A 22,339-nucleotide genomic window follows, 5' to 3' on the forward strand; every position below is an offset into this window, starting at 1 on the left:
TGTTCCCTGCCACCCCCTGCAGCAGCAGGCCTCCATGTAATTTACTCTTACATTTGGACTTCTCTTTGTTTAGCTCACTTCATCAAAAACTAGTGTCATGTACTGGATTTTCGAAAGCCTCTGAATGATTTAAGAGGATAGGTTCCTCTAAAAATAGGTAGGGTTCATATTCCTAATTCACAGAGGTGCTTTTGAAAAATCTCATCTCTGCCCATTAACTTGTGGTGACTGCTTTGCTTGAAAAACTACTCTTTCTAATTATAGTACAAAATTGGGGTTGAAAGAAAGAAGATTTTCTGCCATCTGAAATAGGTGTATTATAAAAACAATTACATAGCTGTATATGATATCATGTAATCAGAAAAAAATTATAGTGATAAGCAGAAATGTAGTATGTGTAAGAACCAAATTCATGTTTGGAATGGGCTTTTGGACTTGTAGGATTTTGGTTTGTTTTTAACTATTGGGTTGATTTGATTCCTTTTCTTCTCTGAGCGGAGAGGCTCCGGAGACTCAGGAAGCATGGACAGAGAAGCTGCCGCACTGCAAGATACAGCCTAGACTTGCAATGACCAAGGTTTTTTTTTTTTTTTTTTTTTTTGGCCTTCCTTTGCAGCATGTGAATGCCAGGATGACCTGGCCATCACTCACTTATTTATCTGCCATTGTGAGGGCCTCAGGTATTAGGGGTATGTCTAGACTACATGGCTCCGTCGACGGAGCCATGTAGATGAGTTTACTAGACATAGGAAAATGAAGTGGAGATTTAAATAATCGCCGCTTCATTTACATCAAAATGGCTGCCGTGCTGTGCCGATCAGCTGTTTGGCGGCACAGTGGGGCAATCTGGACATGCTGCGGTCGACAAGGGAAGCCTTTGTCGGCCGCTCCGGTAAACCTCATTTCACAGGGCATACCGGAGCGGTCAACAAAGGCTTCTCTTGTTGACCGCGGCGCATCCAGACTGCCCCGCTATGCTTCCAAACAGCTGATCAGCACAGCGCGGTGGCCATTTTGATGTATATGAAGCAGCGATTATTTAAATCGCCGCTTCATTTTCCTATGTCTAGTAAACTCATCTACATGGCTCTGTTGATAGAGCCATGTAGTCTAGACATACCCGAAGTGCATCTCAGGCTTTGTCTACACTGCAAAATTTTTGCACAAGAAGCTTTTTGTGGAAGAGATCTTCTGCAAAAACTTCTTGGGCAAAAGCGCATCCACACCTCAAAAGCACAATATGCTTTTGTGCAAGAGAGCATCGATACTGCATGGATGCTCTTGCGCAAGAAAGTTTTGATTGCCATTAACAGAATGACCATCAGAGCACCTGTGCTTTTTCTGCACAAGAAACCCCTTCGGAGCATCCATATGTGCCTTTTTGCACAATAGTGGTAGCGGAAAAAGGAGTTATTCTTTATGGGGAGAGGAATAACTCTATTGGCAAAACTCCTCTGTCCAGTTGATTTACTCTATTTTTTGTATGCAAAAACACATTTGAGGTGTGGACGCCTCACCGGTTTTTGCGCAAAAACCTTGTAGTGTGGACATAGCCACAGTGCCTCCCTTTGTCTACTGTAGCACACTGTATTTTAGTCTCCTGTGGTCTGTAATATTATGGTCTGATTTTGGCTGTTGGGTTTAGTATGTGGGTGCTGGGTAACGTTGGTGGCCTATGATACACAACAAGTTGGGCTAAATGATCTGGTGGCCTCTTAACCCTTAAATCTTATGACCATGAGCCATCTCCCAAGGTTACACTAATGGTTCAGATACCCCATATGAAGAGGGATAGAAGGCCATTCTCGATGGAACTCATTCTCCCCTGCTCATTCCCAGACATACTGTTCATTCTGTTTCAAGCGAATGCTGATGCAGTTACAACTCAAGCCACTACACCATGATGTCACAAGTGTACAAGAGGTTCTCTGTGGTAATCTTTTGCTTAAATAGATTCTTCTTTTTATCATTTCCATTATAAAGTAAAAACCAACTTGCTAGGATTATATTTTTAATAGAATAGGGGTTGATTTTCAATACCTGATACATGTTTGGAAACTACTAGATTACACTGTGAACCAAGTCAGAAATACATCTTACGTAATTTTATGCTGCTAACAGAATGATTTAGATCTGGGTAACTTTAACAAGCCCTTTCATACATCAATAATGCTGTAAAGTAAAATGAATAATTACAAATGAAAACTTAACAAAGGGACTCCTCTATCTTGAGGGGCGGGGGCAAAACTTGATTAATGGGTCACCATTGTAGCTTGTCCTGAAAGCAGGTGGAAACTGCAGGGGAGATTTTCATAGGATCAAAGGTGAGTTAGATGTCTAACATGTAGTCACTCAATGAAAACTGAGAGCTTAACTCCCACTTGTGCTTTTGAAAATCTTTCCTTTATGTTTTAGCCAGTGATTTAATCCAACAGACTATTAGGTGCCCAGAACTTTTGAAATTCTGGGCAGTTCTTTAGTCTTCTAAATAAAATATGGGCTTGAGAAACTAACTTTAGGCCTCATTTAAAAAGGAGAAACAAACAAATAAAACAAAGCAACACTTTGTACAGAGTGGGTGCGTCTAGACTGGCAAGATTTTGCGCAAAAGCACTTGCTTTTGCGCAAAAACTTGCCAGCTGTCTACACTGGCTGCTTGAATTTGCGCAAGAGCACTGACTTTGTAATGTACAAAATCAGTGCTTCTTGAGCAAACACTTTCACGCTCCCGCTTGGGAAAAAGCCCTCTTGCGCAAGAATACTTGCACAAGAGGGCCAGTGTAGACAGGGAAGAACTGTTTTGCGCAAAAAAGCCCCGATGGCTAAAATGGCGATTGGGGCTTTCTTGCGCAAAATCGCGTCTAGACTGGCCACGGATGCTTTTGCACAAAAGCACTTTTTGCACAAAAGCATCCGTGCCAATCTAGATGCGCTTTTGCGGAAATACTTTTAACCGAAAAATTTTCCCGTTAAAAGTATTTCTGCAAAATCATGCCAGTCTAGACGCAGACAGTGTGTAATAGCTCCCTAAAATATGGGGGAATGAGCATTTGGCAGCAATAAGCAAACTTATTCAGAAATAGTAAGAACTCATCTAAAGCCTGGTCAGTGGAATGGTTTTGTACTTGTCACCTAACCAAATTTACTAAAAAAAACCCCAGTCATGTCTTCTGCCTTCAGCAAAGTTAACAGTGAATAATTTTAGAGCATGGAGTTAATTCAGAAGAAATACATGTAAATTCTTGATGTTCTAAGTACTTTGAGGAATCATTAACAGATTTTTTTTCCTGCATTGGACTTTTAAATGTATCTACAATGATGGTTTGCCTACACAGGTGCCTTCACCAGATTTGGGCCTTTATTTATTAATGGAATTTGAAATTTAGTATCTTGCTTTGTGAGCTTACACTCTCAGTAGCAAATCCGATATTTGAAGATGATTAATATTCTACTAGACATTTTAACTTCTGTTCAGATATTAATTAAGGAGTGAAACTTGCTCAAAAATAATAAGCTCAGGCTTCAAACTCCTTAGTTCCTTGCTACTGAACAGGCTTGGTGCCATCTTGGCAACAATTTTAAAGTGAAGAGTTTTCAATACTAAGGTACAATTCATACTAAACCAATGATACCTTTTCCCATCCCCCATTCATTTATCTTGCAAAACCATCAGAGAAAAGTACCATATGAACAGCATTTGTGTATATCAATGCATAGGTTATGAAATAGTTTGGACAGAAATTGAAGAAACTCATTGCTAATCAATTGCATTTCAAAGTGGCCAGGCTGCATGTTCTGAAACACAGCAGCACATGTTAAACCCTTAGGCTCTGAGTTAGACAATTATTCTTAGTCCAACTCGCATCAAATTAAAGTATTTTTTTTAAATGAACGAGACGAGGAGTATTTGCAGGACCGGCATCTCACAGGTTAATAGATACAGTGGTTTACAAAGAAAAAGGACGTGATACTTTGGAAATAGTAATATAATTTTTCTAACAATAAGTTTCCTGCATTGTAAACAGGAAGCTATACAACATTTTCATTATACACACATCGGTATTGCAGTTCACAGTGAAACTGTTGATTGCTCTACAGTCATTTCACAGTAAGTAGCCTTCCTAATACCAGTTTTAGACTAAAACCCAGGCCCAGAAATGTGGGGGAGGGGGAGAAAATGGGCAGTTGCCCCAGTGCCCAGTGATTCAAAGAGGTCCGGGGCTCCTGGCCACAGCCAATGTGACTGCAGTCAGAGCCTTGGACCTTTTAAATTGCCACTGGAGCACCACACATAGGACTCCGGGCAGCTCTGAGAGCTGGGGATGCAGGGGCACCATGGTCTGGATGGCACTGAGGGCTGGCTGCCCCCAGCCCTGCCTCTTCCACCTGAGAGACCTCTCCTTCAAGAGCTTGGAGCTGGCTCCCCCATATCTTGCCCAAGAACCCGCAGAGATTGTTGGCTCCCCTGAAAAACCTTATTATCTTATACAGAAGCAGCATTTGCACAGGTCTGTGTTTGTCCTAGATCATCTTCCAACTTTGAAATGTATCTACTTGCTATAATTAACGCAAGTGTTTAAGAAAATAATTTGATAAAGCCAAGATATTTTAACTGTTTCCATCTACTCTGCTGTAGCTGTTTCCAGCACAGCACAATCAGCAGTGATCATTATCATCATGTTCAGCCTTTCTGTGATTTAAAAATAATTGGGCTTTTTAACATTCAAACAGTGATATTTTTTCTTGAACCAGTCTTAGATGCCATCAAAATCAATCTTAAGAATTTCCTCAAGTCCTGTATTTTTCCTGATGTGCAGTGTATAATTTGCATTCACAAAGAGGTTATTCTCTGCATGTCTTTAGTAAACAGAACATACAAAAGACACTAACATAGAAACCTTTGGTAACCTCCTTTTGATCTTTCTAACATTAGGCCTTAAAGCAGAAACTTTTCCTCTCGGTTCTCTGGTAAAACCAAAAAAAAAAAGCAGTCATGTAGCACTTTAAAGACTAACAAGATGGTTTATTAGGCGAGGAGCTTTCCTGGGGCAGACCCACTTCTTCAGATCATATTCTGAAAGTGAAATGGCATGACCATATATAACAGAGGGATACAATGAAGAAGTAAACAAATCAGCTACATAGAATAGAAGGTAGGAGGGAGGGAACAAGGAAGATGAAGGAAAGAAGGAGGAAATTGCTTATTGTAAGAGTCAATTAAGTGGCTAATCTGGAGTTATTACAAATATCAAAAGCTTGGGAGTCTGTTTTTGTAATGTGTAAGGTAATTATCATCTAAATTAAGGGTCAAACTTAAGCATAAATAAAAGTTCTGAAGTGTCCCTCTGTAATCTGGTGTTAAAGTCTCTTTGAAGTAAAAGGCATGTTGTCAGGTCTTTAAGGTAATGGCCAGTTTGGCTGAAATTTTGGCTAACAGGTTTCTCTGTGTGGAGATGTCTGATGTCTGATTTGTGAGCATTAATTCTCTGGTGACGTGACTGTGAGGGCATGCAAAACATTTCACTAGCTCAAGAGTCTCACTTTTTAAAAGATGTAATTCTTCTTGTGCCCTTATTATGAATACATACCATTTGGCAACAGGACAAGTTATATAACCCCCTTCCCCAATATTTCCCAAAGCCGGTTTGTAAAAAGTCTAAACGGGTATTAATGCATCAGGGCTGCATGGAGGGCAAGCCAAATGGTCTATGAAATGAGAGTGTTTGTTGACTGTGATTACACCTCTGAAGAGCAAAAGGAATGAAGATATTTTGGTCTCAGAAGAAAGATTTAAAAGAGAAAAGTACCAGGTGAGTTATTCTATATTCACCACAGGGCAGACTGAGTCATGAACCTTATCCTGGATTAATGGTCAGCTCAGCTCACACTGAGGAGGCCAATAGTGAGAATTTCCCCAACAGAAAGGCAGCAACAGGAAGGCAACTGGATGGAAGTTCAGATAAAGCACAGAGGAGATTCAGATATAATCTGCTTCAGAGAAACAGACTTCCACAGTATGCTCAGCAATGTCAGGCAAAGAGTCCACTCTCCTGTGTCTGTATAATATCACGTATCTGAATCAACCTCATCAGAACCTGTGGTAATAGCAAGTAAGTCTGCTAATGGCCCAGAAGCATATACTATGCACTTATCCCTGATTCAGCCCCTTTTCCCCACACTAGGTTCATTAAATCACATCAACAGAGTCAGGGTTCTGAAAGGAATAACTCATTCTCCATAGCGTGCACAGCACACAAGGTCAGTAGATCCTTTCAATAGGACAACATTTCCAGCTTGGGGTGGGGAGGAACAAGTAAAACCCAAATCTATTGTCTCAGATGGAAAGATACAAGAATTAAAGGGGAAAAAGAGAGACAACAGGAAAAATTCTCAGTCTACAATCCTGCTTGGAAAACACAGAGGAATATGAAAGGGCAAACAGATTCTACCAATACGTGGGTCAGCCTCAGGCAAAGGCAGATTAACAGAGGGAAACAATCAATGATCTGAAAAAAGGAACGTGCAAAATAAAGTCATATGCTCCCTGGGATACAGATCTATGGCAGAATTCAGACCTTAAATTTGCCACTAAAGTAGAGAGATGATGCAGGGCAAAGAGTCTTTTCCAAAGGCAAATAAAGCTACTCTAATACTATAACTTTTAATAACAGAGGAAAGAGAGACATCTAGTTGCTGAAGAGAAATTAGCAGGACACTGCTTAAATAATTGATACAATTTAACAGTAAAACTGAAAATGGTAAGGAACTACACTAGGACTTTATTTCAAAATAACCACTCTTAGGTAGAATTTATAAGAGGCACATCCACACTACCAAGCCAGTTATTACAAAACAACAGGCTGGTCATTTAAAAATCTGTACTCCTACTTTTCTTGGGCTATGTCTTCCGCAAAAGAGATCTTCCACAAAAATTTCTTGCACAAAAAAGTGCTTGAGGTGTGGACACTCTGCCGGTTTTTGCACAAAACCAGCTCTTTTTGCACAAAAACTTTGTAGTGTAGACATAACTTTGGGGAATAACACTAATTTCAAGATAATTAGTTTGAAATAGCATCAGTGTGGATGCTCCCATGCTGCTATTTCAAAATAACTACTCCCCAGAGTAATTTGAACGAATTACTCCACAGTGCTTCCGAGAGCTCTAAGTCGAGGTACTGTATCCAAATTAACAGAGTCTGCCTCAGACAAATTTCAAGGCATCCCCGTAGTGTGTCCATGCTAATTCAATTTTGTTAAATCAGGAGTTATTGAGTCACTTTTAGTAATTTCAAAATAATTTCCTCGGGTAGACATGCTGCAAATGACCGACGGGGACAAATTGAAATCATCTGAAAACATAAGTCTGCATCACAACAAACACAATCACAAAAACCAAAAAGGAAACAGGCGAAGTAAAAAAGACTTGTCCCAAATATATCTGTATTCAAGAGGATTGTTCGGAAAATATGCACACCATAGGGTTTTTTATTACAAGTTTTTATGTTGTGCACTATATTTTACCTTCTTTCTCACAACACATATGTTGCAGATAACTTGAAATATAATCATATTTTTAAAGTGAGGATACATTATGTGCTAAGTAAACTTGAAAGTTGAGAATAGCTTTAAGATTTGTATATAAAATGGAAGGGAGGCTGCATGACACTCTATGAGTTAGTTCTCTTAGTCTCCCATCTTGGTGCAGTTCTGTTCCCCATCTCTGCCATTAATGGACTCAGGTATCTTGGGTAAGGAACGTTACCTTTCTATGCCTGGCTCTTGCTACATGCAATAGGAAACAATAGTTTGTCTCCACAGATATTTTGTGAAGCCTGTTTCATTCATATTTACAAAGCATTTTGAAATCTTCAAAGGAAAAGTTCCAGATACAAATTTTAAGAGTCAGTCCCATATCTTGTTACAAATATTTAATAACCTCTGAGATCCTTAAGAGACATAATTACCTCTCTCTCTCTCTCTCTCTCTCTCTCTCTCTCTCTCTTCTTTGTGTATATAAGAGATGGAGCTGTTCAATGAGAGAACTAAGACACCTTTGATAACTGCAGTGTTATATAAAAGTATATAACACTTTCATCAGATCAACGTTACTGGTTTCTAAAAAGTCAAATATATTGGATGTTAATATATTTATTTTTAAACTGTTTATTTTGAACTGAGTGTGATGTCCAGATCAGCAGCTGCAAAACACAAAAGCTAAAAAAAATTCCTTCTGTGGCCACCCAAACCTCAACTGTAGCAGGAAGCACTGATGCCATGGTAACCCCATTTTTCATACACAATCAATCACACATAGAGGAAGAATATCTGTGACTAAGCCAGTGTATTACGCCAATCAGACAATGTTCAGCCAACCATAAAACCTATTCTGTGAGATGTGCAACAAAACCAGTCCAGACTTCACTGTTTTTGAGCACAGGCTGCTGTGTGACCGACTGCACTTTGCATACATTTAATATTTCCTTTGGGTGTGACAGAATCATTCAGGTGTGAATCTTGCACTTTCAAGTTCTTGTTGTTTAGCTTTTAATACAATTCAAAAAGAGCTACAATAATACTGAACTTGCTTTCTGCTGCTCAGCTTTTGTTTAATATCTAATTAGTTAATTGCATGCATATCAAGAGGGTGACCTGGCTCCTTAAAACTCGTTTAGGAGTGAAATAGTAACTGTTTTAACAAACCCTACAAATGCTACCATTATGGTCTGCTGTTCACAAAGCAAACAGGAGCATCTCAAAACTGATGGTATGAAAAGCAATTTTCTTCACAAACAATTGATGTAAAATATCACATGGAAACATCACATGCAATACTGGGAAAACTGTTCTCTGACTGAACATGTTTGAAATGCTCATTTGCTTTGACTGAATGATGGAAACAGCCACAGATCTGCCAACCTAAAGGAAAGATACTGATCATGGCCTGTGAAGATGCTCAATCAAAGAGTTCTTAATAATCATGCAGCGTATCCGAGCAACAGCCTATGTTCCAAACCCCCAACCTACAAATTGCTTTTCAGCGATTAGAAGAGAACTTTGTGACATGGAAACAAACTTTTATTTGAACCATTTTATAATCTGCTGGTTCATGAAGGATGGCCCAGCAACTTCCATTCTATTGCATTAGGGTAATACTTGACTATCCGTCCTGTAGTTCACATTACTTTGTGGTCTTCATTATGGTGAGATTTTTTGGCTGCTCATAATTCTTTTGTGTAGTGAGGACCAGTATACTCTCATGGGCTCCCTCATAGATGAGCTATATTGTTATAGGTACAATTATCAACAGTGAAGTGCATCATATCAGCCTTGACCAAGCCTTAACTTGATCAGCTACTTCTCCCTAGGAGTCAAATATAAATACACACCAAGCAATGTGTCTTAGCTTCATATCATATTTTAATATGAGGAGTCCAAACATATGGTCCAAGATTGTTGCAAGCCCCAGCTGAGCATGTGGACTAAAGACACAAAATAAGACGTGCCTACGCTATTCAGGGCAATCAGAGGAAGGTTAAAGTTCAGACCATGACATACCCCTCTTGCATTTGCTATAATTACTGGTAGGGCATCAGCCAGTAGGGAACAGAGGCCTCTGTTGCCTGGTCTGTTGTCTACTTCTAGTGGAGACTACCAGATTCTTGGACAACCCAACTATCTGTGTGTGGTGCTGTTCTACAGCATTTAGAGAGAGCGTATATGATGTTAGAATATTTCTGGGGCAGTTTTGCTATGTTGTGCCACAAAAGAGCATCAAATGTAGACTGAGGCAAAAAATGAGAGTCCAGTGTCAGCTTTGTAGATGGTGGACACTAAGATAACACATTACATCCACAAAATTTTAAACAAGCACTAACTGATTTAGCCTTGCACCTCCTCTGTGAATGAAAACATCAGCAAAGAGCTAAACCTTTAGCTCTAGGTGGATGTACTTATTTCCAATGGTTCTGAAGCCACAGGAAAGCAGTATGCCAGGGAGGGCAGAGGCTCTGCAGTTTGAGAGAAGGCCTTGAGTAGGCCTCTTTCCCATGGTGAGTCCAACTCTGCTGGCTTCTTCTCCTGCCCCAGCTGAACCCTTCAATGAGATACTCTCCCATATATCTCATTAAATAACCATACCGAACCATACTGAAATACAGAAGGGACCATACATTAGAAATTCCCTTCCATCCCTCCTGCCTCAGCAAGGACCTGCAGTGAATACACTTCTTAAGGTCCTAAGGACAGAACAACTACCGAGGAAGTCAGTGGAAGAGCCAGGATTACATTTTAAGAATTCCTGGCCCCCAGACCTGCAGCTATATCACTTCTTCCCCCATACTCACTGTCTCCAGAATAAAGTGCCTGGAAGACTTAAAGAAAAGAACATAATCTCTCCTGCTTTGTTATTCTATGTTTAATACCATGCCTAAGTTGTTGGAAAAGGTTTGGCAGTGTGATCTAGTATGATTGTTGTACTTGTCTCTGTTTGTTTGCTGCAAGTTGTTTTCTTTGGCTTTCATTTCTGAACCATTTCCCTGGTCTGCTGGGCAAGCGGCTGCTGCTGAACTATTTTTATGCGCTTGGCAATGATTGGGGAACTATTGCTCTAACATAAGAGCAGGGCTGATGAGAGAGAGGGAAACGGTTCAGAGGGTGGGGAGCGTCCGAAATGCCTGCCATGTCTCTGTCAATAAAATGAAATGGAGGAGCAGAGAACCCAGTGTCTGCAAATGGGTCTGTATAAGAAATTGTGTGTGTGTGAGAGAGAAATGGGCCACAATGCACTGTGTACATGTACTGCAGCAGCATATGTTGATCTGAGTGTGACCAAAAGCAAGGGACCATAGGGCTACATCAAGACTGCTTTCTTCTACAGAAAGATATGCAAATTCGGAGCTAAATTGCATGTGTTCTTCTGATCATGTTATCGGAAGATGTTTTGTTGAAAAAGAAAGCAGTTTAGATGTGATTCTTTCAGAACAAAACCCTTCTTTCGAAAGACTCTTCTTAAAAAAATGAGGAGTCCAGGGTTCTTTTGAAAAAGGGGATTTTTTTTAAAGAACCGTGTCTAAACTGCTTTCTTTTTCGACAAAACCTCTTCCGATAATGTGATTGGAAGAAGAAGACAAGCAAATTAACTCCGAATTTGCATATCTTCTTTCAGTAGAAGAAAGAAGTCTCGATGTAGGTGTCCTAAGGAAACAGATATGAAGTTTAGAAAAACAGGCCAATTGGCAACTGTGTATGAGCTAATGTATTGTAACCCTCCATCTAAGAGTCACTCAAGGCTACTTATCTTATCAAATGAGATATCTGGACAGGTGCATCACAAAGAGGCAGTGGCAAACGTTTGCCAGCCAACTTACAGCTGCTCCTGACACAGAAACCAGAGATACCTTGTTACATCTTGGACCATAGTTCAGGCAATATTTTGGGCTTCCTTCAAAATTCCTGTCTACATCAGATTTTGAAACTTTCACTAAACATAACAAGCTTCCTTTTGAAATGACATTCTTATGTTTACTCTTAAATCAGGGAAGAATATTTTGGGTAAGTCTCATATGAATTAGATAAATAATTACTGTGTGGCAGGGCAGGGGAAATTTAGTATTTGGGACTCTGGAAAAAGGGTCTGCTCTTTTCTGGGAAGATAGATATTATAAATGGCTTGAATTTATTGAGAATGGAAAGGATAAACAGCATAGGTACATCTACACTGTATGGCTATTTTGAGATACCGGAGGTATCCCGAAATAGCGACCCCGCATCTACACAAGCTGCCCATTATTTCAAAATATTTTTCGAAATAACAGGACCACTATTTCAGCATCCTGGTAACCCTCATTCCATGAGGGTTAAGCGATGTCTCAAAATATCATGTTATTTCTTAATTTGACACTGTGCCAAATTTCAAAATAGCCGATTTTGAAATTCAATTGAAATAAGATACGCATTTTGCTTAGTGCAAATTGTGTATCTTATTTTGAGTTTAGGGTGCTGTGTAAGCACACCCCCTGAGAAAGTCAAAGCACTAGAGGAGACAGTTTGAAAGATAAGAAGAAAAGTGCTCTAAAAAACCAAAGTGGATTTGTTAACTGACTGGCCCAAATTGCATCTCTTCAGAAGTCAAATATCTCATGGACAACTTGGCAGTCAGCTCTTTAAAAGGAAGTGCTACTGAATTCCCATTAAAATAATGGCTTTCACCTTTTAACATCATACATTTAGTTTTCAAAATATGTAGCAATTTTTAGGGCAGAAAGTTTGCCACTGTGATTCACCTAAAATATGTTAAACATGAATAACTAGTGCTTTAGAATTCCCTTTTCCTCATCAGTCTGTGCTACAAGGGCTTCTAGCCCTTCTGGTGACTATCTTCACATGTTTTCAGTAGGGTTATGCAGTGGAATCTTCAGTCCTTAGTGCACATTTTCCCTGAATCGTTGATCTTAGATTCAATAGCCCATTCCTCAGACAATATAGAGTATAAAGTTGAATTGAGATACACAAGTTCAGCTATATTAATTACCAGGGCTCGACAAACTATAGAATCTACTAGCCCGTGGCGAGTAGATTTCAGCCGCGTGCCCTGTTTACCGGCAGCGCATACATGTGAAATGCGGCTCTTGCACATGCGCAGTGTGGGGCTGGCGAGTGGCTTTTGTCGCCATTTGTCAAGCCCTGTTAATTACATGCCAGTAACCCTGATTTCATGAGGAGTAAGGGAAGTCGAAGTAGCTTACCTTGGCTTTTGACGCTGTCTACGCTGCAGGAAGTCGAAGGAAGAATACTCTCCCTTTGACTTCTCTTGCTCATCATGAAAGCAGGGTTACCAGCATCAACTGGAATGCCCCTCTCACTTGGAATTAGCTGTCTTCAATAGACTGCTAATTCGAACCCTGACAGATCGACAGCGGCAGCTTTAATCTTCCTTTGTAGTGTAGACGCACGCTGTGTGATCAGTCATCATTTTTGCTCCCCACCAACACACCCAGAGACACTTCAGCTTCTCCTCAAACAGCTGGAATACAGGTTAGTAGTAGAGCTGTGTGAACAACTGACGTAAACAATAATTTTAGATCAAACAAAAGGCTTCATTTTGGACATTTTATATCAATTTTGAGAATTTTAAAAATAAATTTAATTAAAGGAAGCTTTGAAATTAAAAGTTGGTATGAAGAGGAAACAATTAAAATATTTAGTTTAGATATTTTTAAATTTTTGGTTTATTTTTTTCCCCTGACATGAACAAATTAGAGAAACCAGATAAAATTATAAAATGTTTTAGTGTTGGCCAATCTAAATTTTTTTGCCAAACATTTTTGGGACAAAAAATTTTACACTACTCAGATGTGAAAGGTGTGAGGAAAAGAGACTTTGAGGGATACACTATCTGTCCATTTGAGAAAAGAGGGTTTTTTCCCTCCAGATGACCGTTATACCCCAGGTACCCACCCTCTTCCTTTGTGGGATTTTTTCCACTATGATAATTTGAGGAAGTAGTAGAGAGGCATTCATTTTGCTGGAGACAGCACCTTCAGTCCTTCTGAAGGGGAAACTGGAAGTGGTAGAAGCTTCACTTCTTTTCTTCCTTCTCCTAACTCCTCTACAACTTGCCATAGGAAAGGACTAATGATGCTAGAAAATCTTCCTCAAACACAAACACAGAATTTCAGGAAAGCTGTTTTCTCTAGCCCATCAGCATCAAGCTGGTCCTGTCTGGACTCTTCATCTGTCAGCTATGCCTCATCCAGACCACAGTATTGGCTTGGCACTCAGAGAGCAGGGAATGTAAAGTCAGGGTAGAGAAAAATATTATCTGCATATTGATGGTGCTGCGGTAAAAAATGACTGTATCTCCTCATAAGCCTCACACATACTGAACAGGATGAGTGACAGAAGGAGTCTGGTACTGTTTCATAGTGGAGACCCTTTTGGACATAGATACCATTACCCAATCCTATCCCCTCACAGATGAAAAATATTCTATTTACTATTTTTCTAGGTTCTGGATCCATGTCATCAAGACTTCATGGTTCACAGTATTAAAAGTAACTCTTGGTATGTCTACACTAGCCCCCTAGTTCGAACTAGGTAGGCTAATGTAGGCATTCGAAGTTGCAAATGAAGCCCGGGATTTAAATATCCTGGGCTTCATTTGCATCTTCCCAGGTGCCGCCATTTTTAAATGTCCCTTTGTCCGAACAACGTGCCCGCGACTACACGTGGCACGGAGTAGGTAGTTCGAATTAGGATCTCTAATTCGAACTACCGTTACTCCTCGTAGTAGTTCAAATTAGAGATCTTAATTCGAACTACCTACTCTGTGCCGCGTGTAGCCGCAGGCACGGAGTTCAGACTAAGGGACATTTAAAAATGACGGCGCCCGGGAAGATGAAAACGAAGCCCTGGATATTTAAATCCCGGGCTTCATTTGCAACTTCGAATGCCTATATTAGCCTCCCTAGTTCGAACTAGGGGCTAGTGTAGACATACCCCCAGAGATCTAAATGGAGGAGCTTGGATATTTGGACTTTGTCCATCCTTTCTGCAGAATTATTGGACTATTGGTCACTACAGTCTAATATAGTAGGGCCTACCAGCATTAATGAGTTTAAGGCTAAAATTGTCCATTTGGAATGTAAACGGTGAGGGCATGTCTCATGAATAGCAAGATGCACCTGCTCTAGGTCAGCAGGATGAGCTGGAAGCGCTACTAGTTCTTTCCGTCCATCAATTATATGTTTGCAAATAATATTTCAGAGTAGGCAACCGGGAGAGAGGTGACTCAGTTCATGTCACTGGCATAGCATGAAAGGTTTTATCTGTCAACAAATGGGTTTCATGATCCATCATTAACACACGATTGATTGGCCCGGCACACTGGCAGCATCATTTTAAACTCCAGAATGTGTTTCAAGAGCCATTATAACCACTGATTCATTGGAACCAGAGAATATTGGCAGAGGGCAGACTGTTCCCTTGAATTCATTGCTGGTCAGTGTCAGAGCATTGAGAAGACAGGGACATGCGGCAATTCTCCTCATTACATCTGTTTCCATTGTGGTGAATGCTGTCACGCCTCTCCTCCATCGGGAAACAATAATAATCTCCCTAGTAATACATAAACCACTTTCCTTTTCAGATGTAAACAATTGGATCCGCTACTTCTAATACATAAATGAAAATATTCCTCTTTACAGCTCTGCTGTAGTTCTCTGTGCAATAAAGAATGGATACACTCAAACACAAGAGAAATATGTTTATTTACTGTGACAGATTGGACTCCATCTGTCAAGGTTTCATGTTTGACAGAGATTGGAAATTGTAGATAATGTGAAAATATTCAGGTACTGGCCCTTTAAACAAATGTCCCAGCGAGAGAAAAAATGATAACTTGCTTAAGGTAAAATTCTGAGCCAAGCAATTGGAAGCCTAATTAGGATCCAAAAGGATTGAAGACAGAAAAGACAGATGCCTGAGAGGAATGTAGTGGGGCAAAGGAGGATAGTTTGGACTGGGACAGAAATGATATACAGATGACCTTTACCATCTGCCAGGAAAGCACATGCATGGATAGCAGATACCTCTGTACACTCAAAGAAGCCTTTGACATTAATCTGAGACGAGACTAGGATTGATGGCACCTGGTTTATTAAAAAAAAAAAGCCTCTCCAGAGAGGAAGGATGGTTCAATGGTTAGACCACTAGCCTTTGACTCAGGAAACCTGGGCTCAATCCCCAGCTTTATTACAGATACTTAAGTGACCTTGGAGAAATCAGTAAGCTTTGTTGTGCCTTAGCACCAATTCTATGTAAGCAGAGCAGTTGGGTGGCCACCCAGCTGAGATTCAAATGCTACCCAGCTGATTAGCAGAGCGTCTCCTGCTGGCAGCATGTGTTTCTGTTGGCGGTGCACATCTTCACAAACCTTGGTACTGTACATAACAAAATTTGTTCCACGCATGATTAGAAAAATTTAGTGAGAACATTGGTCAGCACCCCAGTAAAATGGAAATAATCCTACTTACCTGCCTGAGCAGTATGTGACAGACATGCTAAGCAGTGGGATACTCTGATACAGTTAGGGGGGGCACATAAATACCGAGCAGGGAGTGCTAGATATGGTACTGAATGCATTTACAAGAATAATATGGCTGCTGTATTGGGAAAGAATTGTCTCTAGTTGAGAGCACTGAGCAAATATTAGTTTTACCTCACCCAAGAGAAAATGGGGGATGTAAACCCACTCCTACTTACTGCAAAGAGCTCAATGACTAAAACTGACAGACCAGATGAGTAGCATGAATAGAGGGCACTTAATTCCTGAGAGATTGGGAGGTGAACTTCTTATTGAACTTCTGACTGACAAACTAAAAAGGGCAAAAGCAGCAGATGGAGAGAGCTGACCACTTGCACTTTAAGATGCAGAGAGTGAATACAAGATTGGTCCTTACTTACATTAAACTCTTGCTCAATTTGAAGGCCAGTCAACATAAGGGCTACAGGGGGCATGAAGCAAAGGAAAGGGAAGATGTCAGCACAGAGGCACATTAAAATGTTTTGATGCTGAGTATTCCAGAGCTACAAGTGTGCAGATGTGGCCCGGCAAAGAAAAAAGCAAATGTAACACTAGATTTTTCCATACGTCCCATCAAAAAATAAAAGCGCTTTGCTCCATGGTTGTAAGTGAAAATTGTTTTTCACCACGTGGAATAGACTTGGCCTGCCGAAAACATGTGTGGAAAGACTGGTAAATAGATAAAAACAGCAGAAGGAGTTAACAGCCACTGGCACCAGTTCTGTGGGAAAAAAAGCTGTCTGGCTAAATGTTTGTGCACAGCTGCTTGTGCTGTGCCGATACCCTGTGATTCAATGTATTAGCTGCACTTTGCTTTTGGCATCAGTAACAGGGTGTCTTACATTCCTGAAGAGGAGCAGGGTGACTGCCCTATAATGAGCAGCAGGAGACTGCAATGAAGTGGTGGAATCGTGCAGGGATCACAAACCACTGAGAGCGAGCAGAGCTAGCAGAGAGACTGACACTCCCTCCAGATAGGGTGTGGGAATTGCCTGCCAATACAGGAAAGCTCGGGCAGGAGGCTGTAAGAGAAACCTTGTTGTGTGAATGTGCGGATTTTTGGATGGTCTAGAAAATTTTATTTTGAAAGTTTGTTAATAAGCACAACCTGGCAAGGAACGTGAATAGACAAAAGAGGGTGTTTCATTTTTTTTAAAACTTTTATGAACACTACAAAGAGAGAAACTGTGGCAGGCTATGTGCAAATTTACCCTAGGCCATGAGAGTTCAAAGGCCATTGGACCAATCCACTACTGCGACTGATAGCCCTGCAGGCCACTTGGAAGCTCTAATAGTTGTTTTGTTTTAGACGTACAAGCTCAGACACTACTGATTTTCCCAGGTGTCTTGTTCTTAGGAGTAAAATGTTCAGACCCAGCCACCACTTCTGATCACAGTACTAAAGTGTGAAAAACACCATTTATGTTAGCTATTTAAGGAAGCTTCAGATAACAGTGAAAATTTCTCAATGAAATTGCTATGAAATGGGACAAAATTAGGCAAGATTGCTACTAGGCGTTAGGAAGAGAAACCCATACATTTTCCTCATCTGTATGTATTTTCACGTCTAATATATAATTTCCACATCTGTACTAAAATGCTGCTTATTTCAAAATATATTATTTCAGGGCAGACGTCGCTTCCCCACCTGCAGAAATGCATGCAATGTAATAAGCAAGTTACATATGATGATTTCTGTGGTAAGGAATTATATAAATTATGCCTCTTCTTTCCTGCATATGGCAAGGCAAAGTCATTTCAGAGTTGGATATAATACACATGAGGCTACTGCAGTAATTGTCAAATCTAGTAAACCACTGGCAGAACTACAGCAAGAAGATTGCAATAATTTTTTATTCACATGAGTATGTCTCTCGGCTCTACAAAAACACTTTCCTCAGAAACAGGAAAACACTTTATACTGGATTCCTGAACACGATGGAACAAATTCAATCATTCAATATACTGTATGTTTGCTTGTTCAGCAAATTACAAGTAACTGAAAATACCTGTGTATACACATTTTGACAAGAGTAAATTTACAGCGGGTCACTGACTTTATTATTTAACACTTTTATGCTAGTAATATATTTGCCTAATTTTTACCACCTTACGACTGAAAGTTCAGATTGATACCAAGCCTGCCACTGGACTGTAGTTGGCCTTTACTGCCAAGCAAAAGAAAACACTACAAGCAATATTCAATACTCCCACATTGTTTTGTTACAGCTGCTAAAACTGAGCAGAAGACACTGGTTTCTGCTTCATTTGTTTTCTTGTTTCTGCCTGATCAAGCTAAAGAAATGGACTGTGCCATTTACAAAACTAATTGCAAAATTTTCTTACTCTCTGGAAGGCTGATAAGGAACTAATACACAAAAAGGAACTTCATTAATAATTGGTCTTTAGTGTCAGTATGTGTCAATTAACTTCATGCTGAAATACAAAATTTAATTTAACAAAACATCACACACACAGAGCTAAAAGTCTCCCCCATCACACATCTTTGTTAAAATGATATCAAGGTACAAATTTTCAGCAAGGTGCATAGCATGTAACAGAAATTAGCCTCGTTAACAATGATGGGTATTGGGCATGTAATTATCATGTGTACCTCAATTATATTTGTCCTCGTGGATCACTTGCAAAAGGCAGAGGTGCTCACTGAGCTGCAGGTACAATAGAGAACTAATATGCAGCCAATGAATGTAACTAGTGTAGGAAAAGGATGGGCCAAGAATCCATACATATTATTTGCAATGGATCTTAAGTTATTTTGGATCAGGCTATTCTCTGGTCCCTTCCAACCATCCTCTCCTATTCAAGCAGTTATACTGCTGAATACTCAGTGGTATATTGTAGTTTACATGACAGTTGTTGGACATAAAAAAACACCTAGCATACAAGTGGATTAATATACATCTTTCATAAAAACACAGCTCTTCAGTATTACTGGGAAATTAATCATATACTAACAATATGATTAAAGATTTGAGGAAAAGGAATTTCTCATTCAAGGAAATTGCATGTATCCAAATGGACATAAAAGGGGCTATATTCCCTTTCTTGAGTCCTAGTCTAGTGTGACGTAGTGTGGGTACCTTGCTGGTTGCTTGGCTTGGGCTGTGGGTGACCCCCACTGGCTGCTGTCTGTACCAGGGCCCAGCCGAGTAGCTGATGGGACAGGGAGGTAACCTGTTCTACCGGTTATCTCCCAGGGAGTGGAACAAAGGACGGAAGGTGAAGTGGAGCCCCTGGCTGGGGGGCAGGGCTGGAAGTTGGGCAGTTTCTGTCTGGTATGATGGAGTAAGGAGCCTAAGCAACGGGCTGGGATTTAGGGGCCTAGTCTGCCACATCTCAAGGGGGGCTGACGCATCCTAGGCCTGCCCTGTAACCAGATTACATCTATACTGTGCTGTATCCTGGAGAAGCAATAAACTCCCTCTATTCTACTGGCTGGTGGAGTCTGTTCAAAATGCTGGGCTAACCTCAACTCTTATTGAGGTCGAAGGAGTGGAGGTCATTCAGCCCCTTCCAAGAGGCTCACAGCATCTTGCGGTATTGGTGCCTGGGTTCATAACGCAAAGATAATGGCTTATATATGGATTGGTGTAAGTAAACATAGTCGTAACGTGTTACTGCATTTATTCAGTCAGGTTCTTTCTTCCTACCAGTCTTCCTTGCTTTCAAGATTCATCGGGATTAGTACGGCAAAACACGTATCCTTTGAATCTTTCCATGTCAGCCTAGATAGCAGTAGCCACTGACATCAACATTTGCTGAAAATGGCCATGTCACTAGTGTGTTAGATATCATTGTGGAATATTTTCTGAAAAATGCTGGGTTTATTTTTAAGATGGGGCTACTGTGTATGATTGCAAGGAAAGAAAGGTGAGGTTTATAAATGGGACACCTATTAAATTCCCTCAGAAGATTAGACAAAGTCATTATATGCTACCAGAGGCTCAATGGCAAGAGAGTAATCAGACAGAAATGATTGAGGTGCGGATGATGTTTCTGCACACCATCTGCATCCTAAGACTGTAAGAAAACATGGATTTTCTTATATAGTGAGAATCTTATATAGTGAAAATCTCAAACAGTGATTCTCTTTCTCTTTTTTTTATGAGAGACAGCGATTTTTTTTTCTACTTACAAAACAAACAAATTGGAATGCAGGCCTGAGACTACTCGAAAGTTTGGTCGAAGAAATCATTCAAAGAACAATTTATAAAGGGTTATCCCTCACATGTTGCCAAAAGGAGAGACATTTTGTTACCTGCCAAGTGTTCAAATTTATTGTTTACTTGTGTAGTCATATCCAAAATCAGTTGTAATTGCTATTAGCTGCTTAATCATAACCTAACTCACTATCCTATGTTTTTTTTTAATTTTTGAGTATACATACCACTGCTTATCTTTATATAAAAAAACCTACCGTATTATATATTAATACTCCAACATACAGGATAATGCTATCCTGTCACAAATTGTGGGCTCTTACTCAGCTATTTATAAGATATCTATGACCAGGGCAGCAAGGCATCAATACCATAGTAACTACATCAATTTTTTAAGCAGGCCTCTGGTGCCTACATTGAAAGAGTCCCATAGCCACATGTGTAATTTGTAATGATGTATTCTAGTTCAAGGTTATTGCACAAGAAAGTCTTCAGGGATTTTCAATGCAACTTGTAGAGGGAAATGTCCATATACAAAGTGAAAATCGGTTCCGCATAGGTTACAAACTACCAAACAAAAATAACTTGTCCTTGACCCAGACCTAGTGTACCTCAGCTCCACTGGCTTAACACCATAACCTATACTCATGCTTTCAAACATTTTACCTTGATTACTCCAGCTCCCATCCAGAATGTGAAGGATACTGTTGCCGTCTTTCCACAAAGAAGCACAATATCATCATCCCGTTCATTCCAGGGAACAATTACAAATTGTTCCTTTAATTTTTAAAATTTGGATTTGATACAACACTCAATTGCTCCTGTAAAAGGGTCTCAGTAAAATATGTCAAGCAGCATTTGCTATGGAATATATTGCTTCTAGTATGACTACTGGAACATAAGAGGTATTATCTCACTTACCTGTATTGGAGTATAAGGCCTAAAACTCCCTTTCCATAACCATCTTAGCAGGCAAAACCTGTTCACTTTAATTTTCATGGAAATCGAATATAAAATAAAAGGGAAATTTTCCCTCAGCTGCGGGGAATTTATCTTTAAATATGAGTCTGTGCTTGGAAAATTTGTTGTGATATTTGCCCATCCACACCATTTACCTCTCTTGTCTTGTAGAGCGGGCTTCAAGTCCTTAGGTAAGCTCTCTCAGAAGGATTCTGATTTACAAAGGCTGGACATTCTGGTTTCTCATTGAATTATTGTGTTTGTTTTTGCTGAACTGCAGAACCATCCTGAGAAATATTATGACTCTGCTGTAGACTTTACCATTTGTTTGATTTAACAAGTGAAGTAATTCACCAACTACAAAAATGCCTTCATTTTGAGAGCGGGGAGACATGGAATGAGATATATAAGGTTCACTAGTCAAGATACTATTTAGGATTCAGTTACAGGTGGTATCACTGCACAGATTTAGCCAGTATAAAGCCATCAATAAGGGGTAGGTTAAGTAAGACTATTAATGATCAGGTGTATAATTGTTCCCGATAGCCATTCAGAAGACAGGAATATTGCCACACTTAGATATATTGCATGTAATCAACAACACAAAGCACCACACAAAGAGGATCATTGCTTATCTCTAAAATACTGCATAAGTCACACAACAGGAATAAAATTTGCTTGCCAACTATTTAAAACACAAAAGGAGGAAAAATGACTAGAAAGAGAGTGTCCCCTTCAGCAAGAAAAATACTAAGGCAATCTACCTTCATTGATTCTAGCAGCACTCTCCCTATTCTGTTTCTTTTAACTTGTTTTTTCTTAAGAACGAACCTAGTGCTTTAGGGTTTGAGGATAATCAGAAATTGCTAGACACTATTTTTATATCAATTGTACCTCTTAATATTTTACCAAGCATTCACAGATTAAATGAAATACTAGTGTTGTTCTTGTCTGTGCCATTATCTTCCTATTTGTGATCTGCCTCCTTTGTGTTCTATCTTCTCTTATTCCTCTGCTCCCTCTTATTACCGCCAATTCCCTGGTTGCCTCTTCTCCTTTCACCTGCAGCTTTCTCGGTTTCCTTATTTAGAACCCTCAATACTGAATTGTCACTTGG

This window comes from Pelodiscus sinensis, chromosome 13 (assembly GCF_052426305.1).
Source record: "Pelodiscus sinensis isolate ZL-2025 chromosome 13, ASM5242630v1, whole genome shotgun sequence".
In the NCBI taxonomy this organism is placed as follows: domain Eukaryota; kingdom Metazoa; phylum Chordata; order Testudines; family Trionychidae; genus Pelodiscus; species Pelodiscus sinensis.